Genomic DNA, 12,158 nt, shown 5'->3' with positions numbered 1-12,158 from the left:
ATGTTCGCCGGGAACTATTCGCCGGCGAACAATTCGTGAAATCACTAACGGTTACACGCCGTTACCTGGAAACATCTTCAGCCTGTACCTGAGAGTTTGGAACTGGATGCCTCAGTACCACCTCCGGTGGGATCCCCTGTTCTAAAAGGGGTGCATTCCCCTCAGCAAGATCACAGTGGGGATATGTCTTTGCCTCCAGCGGACTCTCATTCACCTTCTTCTGTATCAGAGGATAGTTCATGCAAAGTTACATCAAGCGGAAGAGTGGTGAAACTTCCGGCCCGATATTGGAACTAACTTTAGCTAGAACAGTGACCGGAAGTATGGGCAGAATAATCCCATGGTCACTGTGGACTAGGGTAGTCTACCCCGATGTTCAAGTCAGGATGTAATTTATGTTGTTCATTTTTCCTGTAACCTATTTGTTATGTACTGTTCAAAAATGTTGTTGTATACTTTGTTTGTATGCCATGTAATTTGTTATATTCAAATATATGCTTCGCCCTTTGAAAAGGGGGAAGATGTGATGAGAGCAGGAAGTGGCGTCACTGTTTGTGGGCGGGGCTTAGGTCCGGTTGTCTGTGTCGCAGTTAGTTAGTGAAATCAACCTGACTAGATGTTTGTTTCTGTGCTCTGTAATAAAATAGAGTTGTACCATTATTGCTGTGTCCTGCATATGTCCTGCATCTCATGACAGGTCTATTGTTGAGTATATATTTATAATTGTAATATGTATGATTCTGTGAACTTTTACAACGTATACCTGACAATCTCTCACCCCCCCCCCACACACACCTTGCTTTTTGAAAGCACAGGGAAATGCACCCTTAGAAGTTCTACCTTACCTGTTTCCCAATACCCCTTAGGATCCCCCTCAGTCAAATTAATAGTAAGGGGTTCGTGAGTGACCCCAACATACTAACTGGGGATACAACTTTATACATTTCCTAACCATATTAAATGGGGATATATGACCATATTTGCAAGTTTCATTTTGTTATAAAGAATTAAAATGGAAAAGATGTTCTAATATATAGGTTCAAGGATATTTTGTTTGATAGTGTTGCATTACACACTTGATTATTTACTGATATTTACATTGTAAAGAAGTACGCTGTATCTGACTGTAATGGCAAACTGCTCAATGTTGTAACCACTATCTGAACTGTATGGAATTGAACTTTTGTTTATTGTATTATTGTTAAAAACCCTCAATAAAAATCCTTTTAAAAAATAAAAAAAAAATGTAAAGGTCACATAATGGCCTCTAGTTATCAAGCCGTCAACCTCAAATACGCTGGAATTCCGCAGCGTATTTGTGGCGAGGCTGATTTGCCTAAGTTATCAAGCCCTATAGACCAGCAAAAGTAGAATTTTGTGACGTAAGCTACGATCTGCCGGACTCAGTCCGACACAGATCGATTCATACGCCACTCCAGATGTTCCGAACGCAAGTTCGGCACAATCTGACTACTTTTGGAAGTTATCAAATGACTACCAGGTACGCTCGGAATTTTTATGGCCCAGCGTACCTGGTTTTCAATCCGCCGCCCTGGAGGCGGCGGATCCCATAGGAATCAATGGGAGTTTGACCATAGCGAAAGTTCATGTTCGCTGCTGCCCGACATCCCATTGATTGCTATGGGAGATGTCTGCACCTAACACCCTAACATGTACCCCGAGTCTAAACACCCCTAATCTGCCCCCCCTACACCGCCGCAACTAAATAAACTTATTAACCCCTAAACCGCCGCTCCCGGACCCCTCAGCCACCTACATATTACCTATTAACCCCTATCCTGCCCCCCCATACTGCCGCCACCTATAATAAATTTATTAACCCCTATCCTGCCGATCCAGTACCCCTCCGCAACTAAATAAATTGTTTAACCCCTAAACCGCCGCTCCCGGACCCCGCCGCCACCTATATTAAATTATTAACCCCTAATCTGCCACCCTACACCATCGCCACCTACAAATAAATTTATTAACCCCTATCCTGCCCCCCTATACCGCCGCCATCTATATTAAACTAATTAACCCCTAAACCTAAGTCTAACACTAACCCTAACACCCCCCTAACTTAAATATTATTTTAATAAATCTAAATAAAAATTACTCTTATTAACTAAATTAATCCTATTTGAAACTAAATATTTACCTATAAAATAAACCCTAATATAGCTACAATATAACTAATAATAATATTGTAGCTATTTTAGGATTTATTTTTATTTTACAGGCAAATTTAAATTTATTTTAACTAGTCTTCATCCGATGGGGCAGAAGAGGACATCCAGACTGGCAGAAGTCTTCATCCTATCCGGGCAGAAGAGGACATCCGGACTGGCAGACATCTTCATCCAAGCGGCATCTTCTATCTTCATCCATCCGACGAGGAGCGGCTCCATCTTCAAGACCTCCGGCGCGGAACATCCTTCTCCACCGACGACTACCTGACGAATGAAGGTTCCTTTAAGTGACGTCATCCAAGATGGCGTCCCTCGAATTCCAATTGGCTGATAGGATTCTATCAGCCAATCGGAATAAAGGTAGGAAAAATCTGATTGCCTGATGCAATCAGCCAATCAGATTGAAGTTCAATCCGATTGGCTGATCCAATGAGCCAATCGGATTGAACTTCAATCTGATTGGCTGATAGCATCAGCCAATCAGATTTTTCCTACGTTAATTCCGAATGGCTGATAGAATCCTATCAGCCAATCGGAATTCGAGGGACGCCATCTTGGATGACGTCATTTAAAGGAACGTCATTTAAAGGAACCTTCATAGGCGTCGGTTGAAGAGGATGAATCCGCGTCGGCTGGGAAGAAGATGGCTCTGCTCTGCTCCGGATGGAGGAAGATAGAAGATGCCGCTTGGATGAAGATGTCTGCCGGTCCGGATGTCCTCTTCTGCCTGGATAGGATGAAGTCTTCTGTCGGTCTGGATGTCCTCTTCTGCCCCATCGGATGAAGACTTCGGCCCGGCTGGGTGAAGACAACTCAAGGTAGGGAGATCTTCAGGGGGGTAGTATTAGGTTTATTTAAGGGGGGTTTGGGTGGGTTAGAGTAGAGGTATGTGGGTGGTGGGTTTTAATGTTGGGGGGGTATTGTATTTTTTTTACAGGCAAAAGAGCTGATTACTTTGGGGCATGCCCCACAAAAAGCCCTTTTAAGGGCTGGTAAAAGAGCTGATTACTTTGTAATGTAGAATAGGGTAGTGACTTTTATTATTTTGAGTTTTTTATTATTTTATCAGGGGGCTTAGATTAGGTGTAATTAGTTTAAAATTCTTGTAATATTTTTAAATTTTTTGTAATTTAGTGTTTGTTTTTTTTGTATTATAGAATAGTTTATTTAATTGTATTTAATTGTAGGTAATTGTAGGTAATTTATTTACTTAATTTAATGATAGTGTAGTGTTAGGTTTAATTGTAACTTAGGTTACGATTTATTTTCCATGTAATTTTGTATTTATTTTAACTAGGTAGCTATTAAATAGTTATTAACTATTTAATAGCTTTTGTACCTAGTTAAAATAAATACAAAGTTGCCTGTAAAATGTATATAAATCCTAAAATAGCTACAATGTAACTATTAGTTATATTGTAGTTATAATAGGGTTTATTTGATAGGTAAGTATTTAGTTTTAAATAGGAATAATTTAGTTAATTTTTAGGAATATTATTTTGTTTAATATAAATTATATTTATGTTAGGGGGGTGTTAGGGTTAGGGTTAGAGTTATGTTTAATGGTTAATAACTTTATTATAGTAGCGGCAATGGTGCGGGTGGGAGATTAGGAGTTAATAATTGTAGGTATGTGGCGGCGATGTTAGGGAGGGCAGATTAGGGGTTATACAATTTATTATAGTGTTTGCGAGGCGGGAGTGCGGCGGTTTAGGGGTTAATACATTTATTATAGTGGCGGCGAGGTCCGGTCAGCAGATTAGGGGTTAATAAGTGTAGTTAGGTAGCGGCGACGTTGGGGGGGGCAGATTAGGAGTTAATAAATATAATATAGGGGTCGGAGATGTTAGGGGCAGCAGATTAGGGGTTCATAAGTATAACGTAGGTGGCGGCGATATCCAGTCGGCAGATTAGGGGTTAAAAAAAATGATTAGAGTGGCGGCGATGTGGGGGGGCCTCGGTTTAGGGGTACATAGGTAGTTTATGGGTGTTAGTGTACTTTAGAGCACAGTAGTTAAGAGCTTTATATTCCGACGTTAGCCCATAAAGCTCTTAATTACTGACTTTTTTTGGCTTTAGGAGTCTTGTCGGTAGAGGCTCTACTGCTCACTTCTCCCAAGACACCAAATACCAGCGTTAGGCAGATCCCATTGAAAAGATAGGATACGCAATTGGCGTAAGGGGATCTGCGGTAGCCTGGAATCGTGGTAGGGAAGTGAGCGTTAGACCCTTTCCTGCCTGACTCTAAATACCAGCGGCCGGCCAAAAGCAGCGTTAGGACCCCTTAACGCTGCTTTTGACGGCTAACGCCAAACTCTAAATCTAGCCGTAATATTGTTAAAACATATAATAAGGCCTGCGTGGAAATGGCCCAAAAAAGGAAATATTATCCTGTTTATGATATATTCTTGTACTATAACTCACATACACCATAGTTGTTTCTGAAGGGTACATATAGTAATATTCACTTCTAAGATGTAAATCAATGTATCTCACATCCAATATAAATTGACACATTGGTATATATAGTAGTGGTGTTACTGATAGGGTGGGCATTATCAGGTGTTTTAAGTCTGCAGGTGAGAGGTTGTGGTGTCTGTGATTGGTTTGACACAATTGCAAAGAGGCAGCCTTCAAGAAGGTCTTAGAAATTATCATATGAGCCATCCTAGGTTTTGCTTTCAACTAAGAATACCAAGAGAACAAAGCAAGTGTTATAATTAAAACTTAAAGTAGTTTGAAATAAAATAAAAGAAGAAGGTTTTCTTTGTACTTGACTGTCCCTTTATATATTTTGGCATCAGTGCCAAGCTGTGTTAGCATTAGAATAAATTACACTCCAGTGGGTTCTAAAGAGATGAAGGTAATACAATTGAAAGTAAATAAGCAAGTATATGTCCACAATGTGATAAAGTACCTACAAACTCAATCCATTTGATTATGTTGTGGCTTCAAACTATTTCAAATACACAAATACACCTTAAAAAACCAATATCATAGTATACTGTCCCTTTAACCTTGAGATGCTGCTTAAATGTATGTGTTTGTTAAGGCTTCCAGGGAGTTACGTTGCTTTTTTAGTCAGTGCAAGGGTTGCTGTGCCTGCAATTTGTGGCGAGATGAGAATGGAGTAGATTTTCTGAATTCTGCCCGCGTAAGTGCTTACGCGGTATATTGGATACCAAATTGCGCGTCTGTTCTATGTTAGTCTATGGCTAAAAAAAATACGGGCGAAGGGTGAAATATACGTGCGTAACTTGTATGCTACGCCGTATATGTAATACCAAAATCGTGCAAAATCTGGCATCGCCCGCATTTACGGGTGACGCTGCATATCGGATCGGGCCCAACGTTTAATAATTATTGAAATTTAAATATTGATGTGGACCATGTCACCCATAAAATGTTTGCATATAGCAAAGAAAAAGTTTAAAAACTAGAGAATAGAGCACTGCTGACTCTCGGAATGGATCAGGAAAACATCTGAATAATAACGTTATAGTTTGCAGTACTAAATTATAAAGTCTATACCAGACTGGTCGTCTGAATCATGGCTAACTGCAAAAATACCTGACTCTGCTATTGCAATACACGGGTATTCATGCCATAGAAATGACAGAGCAATAAGAGGAGGTGGCATTGTAATTTATGTTGACAATTCCACAAAGTACACCCCCTTACAAAAATCTAACTCTCCTGCCACCTTTGATTTCTGTTGCTGTAACTTATCTGCTGAGTGCTGGTGGAGAGTTATAAAAAATAACCCTCCTACCCCCACCTCACAAAATTATAAAGTATCACATTCACTATATGGCCAAACAAAAACTATGTCCAAATTCCTATTCCTTATGTTACTTGCCCTTGCAAATTGTGTAGAGACCAACACTGGTCCCCCAACAAATTCCTCTCCTTTGTGCACTGTAATTTCCGCAGCTTACTACCAAAAGTCAATGCACTGCAAGCTTGGTGTTTACAATACAAGCCCAAAATCATTGTGATCTCTGATTCGTGGCTAATTGCAAAAATACCTGACTCTGCCATTGCAATACATGGGTATTCATGCCATAGAAATGACAGAGCAAAGAGAGGAGGCAGCATTGTAATTTATGTTGACAATTCCACAAAGTACACCCCCTTATAAAAATCTAGCTCTCCTGCCACCTTTGATTTCCTTTCTGGCACAACTGAGATCCTGTGCAGTAAATCAATCATTGTTGCAGGAATCTACCGTCCACCTAGCTCCCCTGTGCATTCCCTTTTTGACATAGCACATCTCCTTAGTGAAACTATAGCTCATAACCCAAAAAGTGAAATTCTGGTTTTTGGAGATTTTAATATTGATTGGCTGAATCCAAAAAATAATAGTTGTTGCTCACTGTTTAAGTCTTTGCAGCTAACGCAATTAATCTCCTCCCCAACTCGCATAAACATCAAAAGCTATAATCACACCCTGCTCAATTGGATTCTCTCCACTTCTCCCTACCGAATCCAGGAGGCAGGTGTTCTCCCTAACAATTTCAGAGACCACTGCTTAGTGTACTGTATGCGCACAATAAAGGCAACTAAATCCTCTCCCAAGGTTAAAATCACCAGGTCCTTCAACAAATTTAATCTTCAATCATTTCTAAATTACATCAAAAACCTCCCCTGGCACAGATTAAACCTAATCCCAGATCTAGACTCTGCAGTTGAATTCTTTCAGTCTGAACTCCTACAAGTTTGGAATTTACATGCCCCGCTGCGTAAGGTGAGAGGAAAAGGAGCACACTTGAATTGGATGACAGCTGACCTCATTCAAATGTACCAGTTTCGGGATTCATTGTGGTCAAAGTTCAAGCATACTGGCTCTATGAACGATCACTGTGTATATAGACAATGGCGAAATATATGCACTAAACAAACAAAATTGGCCAAGGCCCAATTTTTCTGTGAAAATCTGAACAATAACATATCTAACCCTAGAAAGTTTTGGAAACTCATAAATAACTTACAAAATCCACCAATCCACTCCCAACCCTCCACTGTCAATGTGAATAACCAAACTCTGCAACTCCCCTTAGAAGTAGCAAATGCCTTTAACAATTATTTTTTCAGATGCTCCACCACCCTGATTGACAAACTAATAAATGGCACGCATCCTGAAACTATAAATGTGGATCAGGCCCCACTAAAACAGCAAAGACCCAATATAGAGAACTTATATTTTAGACCTGTACCCATCAATGTCGTTAAACACCTTAATAATCTAAAAATGAAAAAACAGTCTGGACCTGATCAAATCCCAGCAATGCTGTTGAAGCTCAGTGCGCCGGCAATTGCTAAACCTGTCACAACCCTAATTAACGAATGATGTCTGGATACATACCCAAACTTTGGAAACCTGCATGAGTAGTGCCTATTCATAAAAGTGGGGAGTTAACCTTGGTTTCTAACTATCGCCCTATATCATTGCTCCCAGTATTGTCAAAAATCTTAGAAAAATGCGTCCATACGCAATTATGCGAGTATTACCAACAATCTAACTATCTGACCCCTGACTAATCAAGTTTTCGCCCGAATCACTCCACTACAACTGCCCTCCTAATAGTTTGCAACGACATCCAAACTGGCATGGAACAAGGACACCTAACTGGTGCTATTTTCCTTGATTTTGCAAAGGCCTTTGACACAGTAGACCACGGCATACTACTGCTCAAACTTAAAACTCTGGTATTGCTGATCGTCCATTAACCTGGTTTCGATCATATGTATCGGATCGATAACAGTATGTCTCCATTTCTGACAGTGACTCCCTCCCTTTCCCAGTCACGTGTGGTGTTCTCCAAGGTTCCATTCTCGGCCCCCTACTATTCACATTATTTATAAATGATCTGCCTAATGTCTGCAAATCCTCAACTGTACACATGTACGCAGATGACACGGAGCTTGAAGCAGTGCTCCAAGACTAGTTCACAAAGGTAGAAAAGTGGATCTCAAAAAACAAACTCTTCCTAAACACTGACAAAACTGTCACAATGATCTTTGGAACAGGACCTAAATTACACAAATTACAAAATTCCCATCTACGCATCAAAACATAATCCAATTGCACACTGACCGCAGTCCATTCTTTCAAATATTTGGGTATGTTGTTAGACCCCACTATCTTTTGGCCTCCATACAGAAAAACTTCCATCTAAACTTTATCCAAAACTAAGTGCTCTGTACAGAAACAAATCTTGCCTCAGCCCTACAGTAAAGGAAAAGATTGTACAGCAAAGGCTGATGCCTATCATGGATTACGGGTATGTAGTATACACACCTGCACCGAAAACTCACCTTAATAAACGTAATACATTATATAACTCGTTCTGCCACTTTGTGCTACAATGTAACTACAGGACCCACCATTGTGACATGCTAAAAAACTAAACTGGCTGACGCTGGAATCCAGATGCACCCTCCATCTTTCCTGCCTTGTGTTTAAGAGCCTTTCTGGGAAGCTCCCACCCAACCTGAGCAGAATGCTCTCCCCGGCTATTCCCACCTCCTACAACCTCCGATCTAGTACCAGCACATTATTTAGCTTGCCTCTATACAAAAAGAAAGCAGCTCGATCCTCCTTTTCCTACAGAGCACCACAATTATGGAATGACCTCCCACACACTTTCAAACCTTCCCCAAGCCTAATATCCTTTAAGAGATCCCTCTCTACATATCTTAAAACAGAATGCACCTGTCATGGTTGATTATATATTTCCTACCTGTTCTATGTTAAAGTTTGTATATATTGTGTATTATTGTTTTTTAATTTTATTGTACCCTATTGCATCAATGCAATGTTTTGTGGACCCAGGACATACTTGAAAACGAGAGAAATCTCAATGTATCCTTCCTGGTAAAATATTTTATAAATAAATCTGTGAATTACAGTAGCAGCATATCAGCTATAATAGTAATACAATTAAATATCCCCTGGGGTATTCAATTCAATACTCGGCCCAGTGTCCCCTTAGGGATTCAGCTACTAAAGTAACAAAATAACAGAGACCAATCCTACGACTATATTGCCAGTTAAGGCCAACAATATTATCTAAAACTGTAATAGCAAGTTCGTTGAGGAGAGGAGCAGTGCGAACGCCTGATGCGTGTTTCGCATCTGCTTTGTCAAATCTATACTTTATGGTTTCAGTAAAGAATGTACTATACTCTCTTTGACAACTTTTGAAGAGAGAATGTATTAATCTGTGACACAGCATGCACATGCTTACAGTGGGATAATTTGTTAAGGTTAGCTATATAACCCCTATTTTCTGATACTGTATAGTATTCCATTTACAGTATCCAAGCCCTATTTAATTGCACTTTTAAAAGATCTGCCCTCAGTATGGAATCTCCTCACTTTAATCTTAAATGGAATCTATGTACCTATTGGCTCCGTAGTTTGTACGGTATGTATCACAGACAGATGTGCACATGGGGTTAACCATCCAATCGTACGTAAACCATCTACTATATATAAGCTATATTTGCTATAGCGCACACCCGTTTTACTTTGAGGGGTAGCCGATTTGATTACTCTGTTGTGATATAACCATTTTTTAACAGACAACCAGGGCCGTCTTTAACACAGGGCAAAAGGGGCAGCTGCCCAGGGCCCAGTCTCTGTTGAGGGGCCCAAGAGTCCTAAAAAAAAAAAAAAAAAAATATTTTCTTATGGTTCATACCAGACTGCTGATGTGATATGGGGAACACACACATTCAGTCCTAATACTGTCACAGTCAAAAGTACTCTGCTTTTTAAAAAATAAAAAAAAACTGTGCCAGACCGTTCCGGTGTCATGTGACATGCCAAGCTATTGCTATGTGCTGTTTTAGATGTGCACTGTGCAGCACTGAATGCAAAGCCCTAACTCAGCATCCAGCCATTTCCACTGCATCAGAAAAGGTCCTACTGGGGTTACCACTGTTACCAGGTAACTGCTCTGGTTGTGGGGATTGTTTCTGGGTAGGGCTGACTGTAGGCGCATGCAGCAGAAAGCTGGAGCGGCAGGCATGTGAGGATTTGAGCATCTGTGTAGCTGCATACACTGCTCTCTTCAGTCTTGAGGCTGTGTGACTCATTTCACACTTTATCCATGCAGCCTTGGACCGACAGCATCCAGTCTACTGGTCCCCTTAGCCCTGCTCTTTATGCTGTGGCCCTACGATCAACTAACTGAAGTTTGTTAGGGGAACAGTGCTTTGTAGAAAGGTGTTAGTGGGAAGAATAAGTGAGTGCACACACGTCCCTTCCCATGCAGCATTGTCTAGTGCAGGGTGAGACGGAACTTGTTCCTAGCAAAGAAGCGACATGTGCTGCTGTGGCTGATGTATAGTGTTATGCTGATACTTCACACATTAATGTAAGATTTATTTTTATAGTTTTTATTTTCTCTCTGTCTCAGATTTTACAGCTTCCCATAGTAGTTCTGCTGTTCCAGTCAGTAAACTTATATTTGTCTGCACCTCCATGCTTCCTCCTCAGTCTTTACCTTGCTTTGCTCCTGTTGGCTGCCCTAAATCTCTTTAACCAGCTAACCTCACACCAGAATCACATTTAAAAGAATATTAAATGAATCCGCAGTTGAGGAATTTATATATTTATTTACTTATTAGTACTGCTTAGGTCCAGTTTCACATATTGCAATTTATTTCATTTTTTTTAAATGATTAGCCCAGCAGTGGATGATCCACCGCTGGGCTAATAACTAAAAAAAAAAAAAATTGATTTAGTTTTTTTTTGGGATGTTGGGGTGGAGAGCGAAATTGCATGGGGTGGGGGGGGGGCAAGAACATTTTTGCCCAGGGTCCAGTCAATATTAAAGATGGCCCTGCAGACAACCCTCTTGTATGTGGCAGAGATACATGTGTGTATATAAATATATATATATATATATATATATATATCTTTTCTTATAGGCTACAATAACGATGGAATGTGTAATTGGTACGCAATGTACATCCACCACATACAAATGTGCAACTATGAGCCTTAATATCTGCAGGATTATCCCTTAGGTGCAATAACATATGGACTGAAATCGGATATTGTCCTTAAAAAGTTCTGTTTACAAATAGCGTATGTCAAGTGGGTAGGTCATGTGGTGTCACAAAGACCACCTGCCATTGGCTACTCAGACTTACACCCTCTCCTCACAACCAATGGTGACCAACATGCCACGATTTGTACATTATGAGTGACGTATTGACATGGTATAATCGGATTGGTCAAATGACCTTTAAAAGGAAGTCTGCAAGGAGTTGTGGGCACCTTTGACAAAGCAGATGTGAATCGCGCATCAGGCGTTTGCACTGCTGCTCTCCTCAACGAACTTGCTATTACAGTTTAAGATAATATTGTTGGCCTTAACTGGCAATATAGTCGTAAGTTTGGTCTCTGTTTTGTTACTTTAGTAGCTGAATCCCTAAGGGGACACTGGGTCGAGTATTGAATTGAATACCCCAGGGGATATTTAATTGTATAGCTATTATAGCTGATATGCTGCTACCGTAATTCACAGATACAACCAGTCTGGTATAGACTTTATAATTTAGTACTGCAAACTGTAACATTATTATTCAGCTGTTTTCCTGATCTATTCGGAGAGTCAGCAGTGCTCTATTCTCTAGTTTTTAAACTTTATCATTGCTATATGCAAACATTTTATGGGTGGCATGGTCCACATCAATATTTTAATTTCAATAATTATTAAACGTTATGTTTTAATTTCTTCCACACTAATCACCACACTCCATACATTTGTGTTTTGTAACTACCCTACAAGTGTGCCAGAAAATGCTTCTGTCCTATTTTCTATATTTTTTGTAACTATATATATTGGCATTAGGCACTACCTCCATCACACACAAAGGTTTGTTTTTCGAGGTTTTAGGTTTAGTTACCTTTTGTCCCACCTCCCCAAGAGGTCACTGGGGATCTCTCTC

This window comes from Bombina bombina, chromosome 3 (genome assembly GCF_027579735.1).
Source record: "Bombina bombina isolate aBomBom1 chromosome 3, aBomBom1.pri, whole genome shotgun sequence".
NCBI lineage: Eukaryota > Metazoa > Chordata > Amphibia > Anura > Bombinatoridae > Bombina > Bombina bombina.
This window is presented reverse-complemented; position numbering follows the sequence as displayed.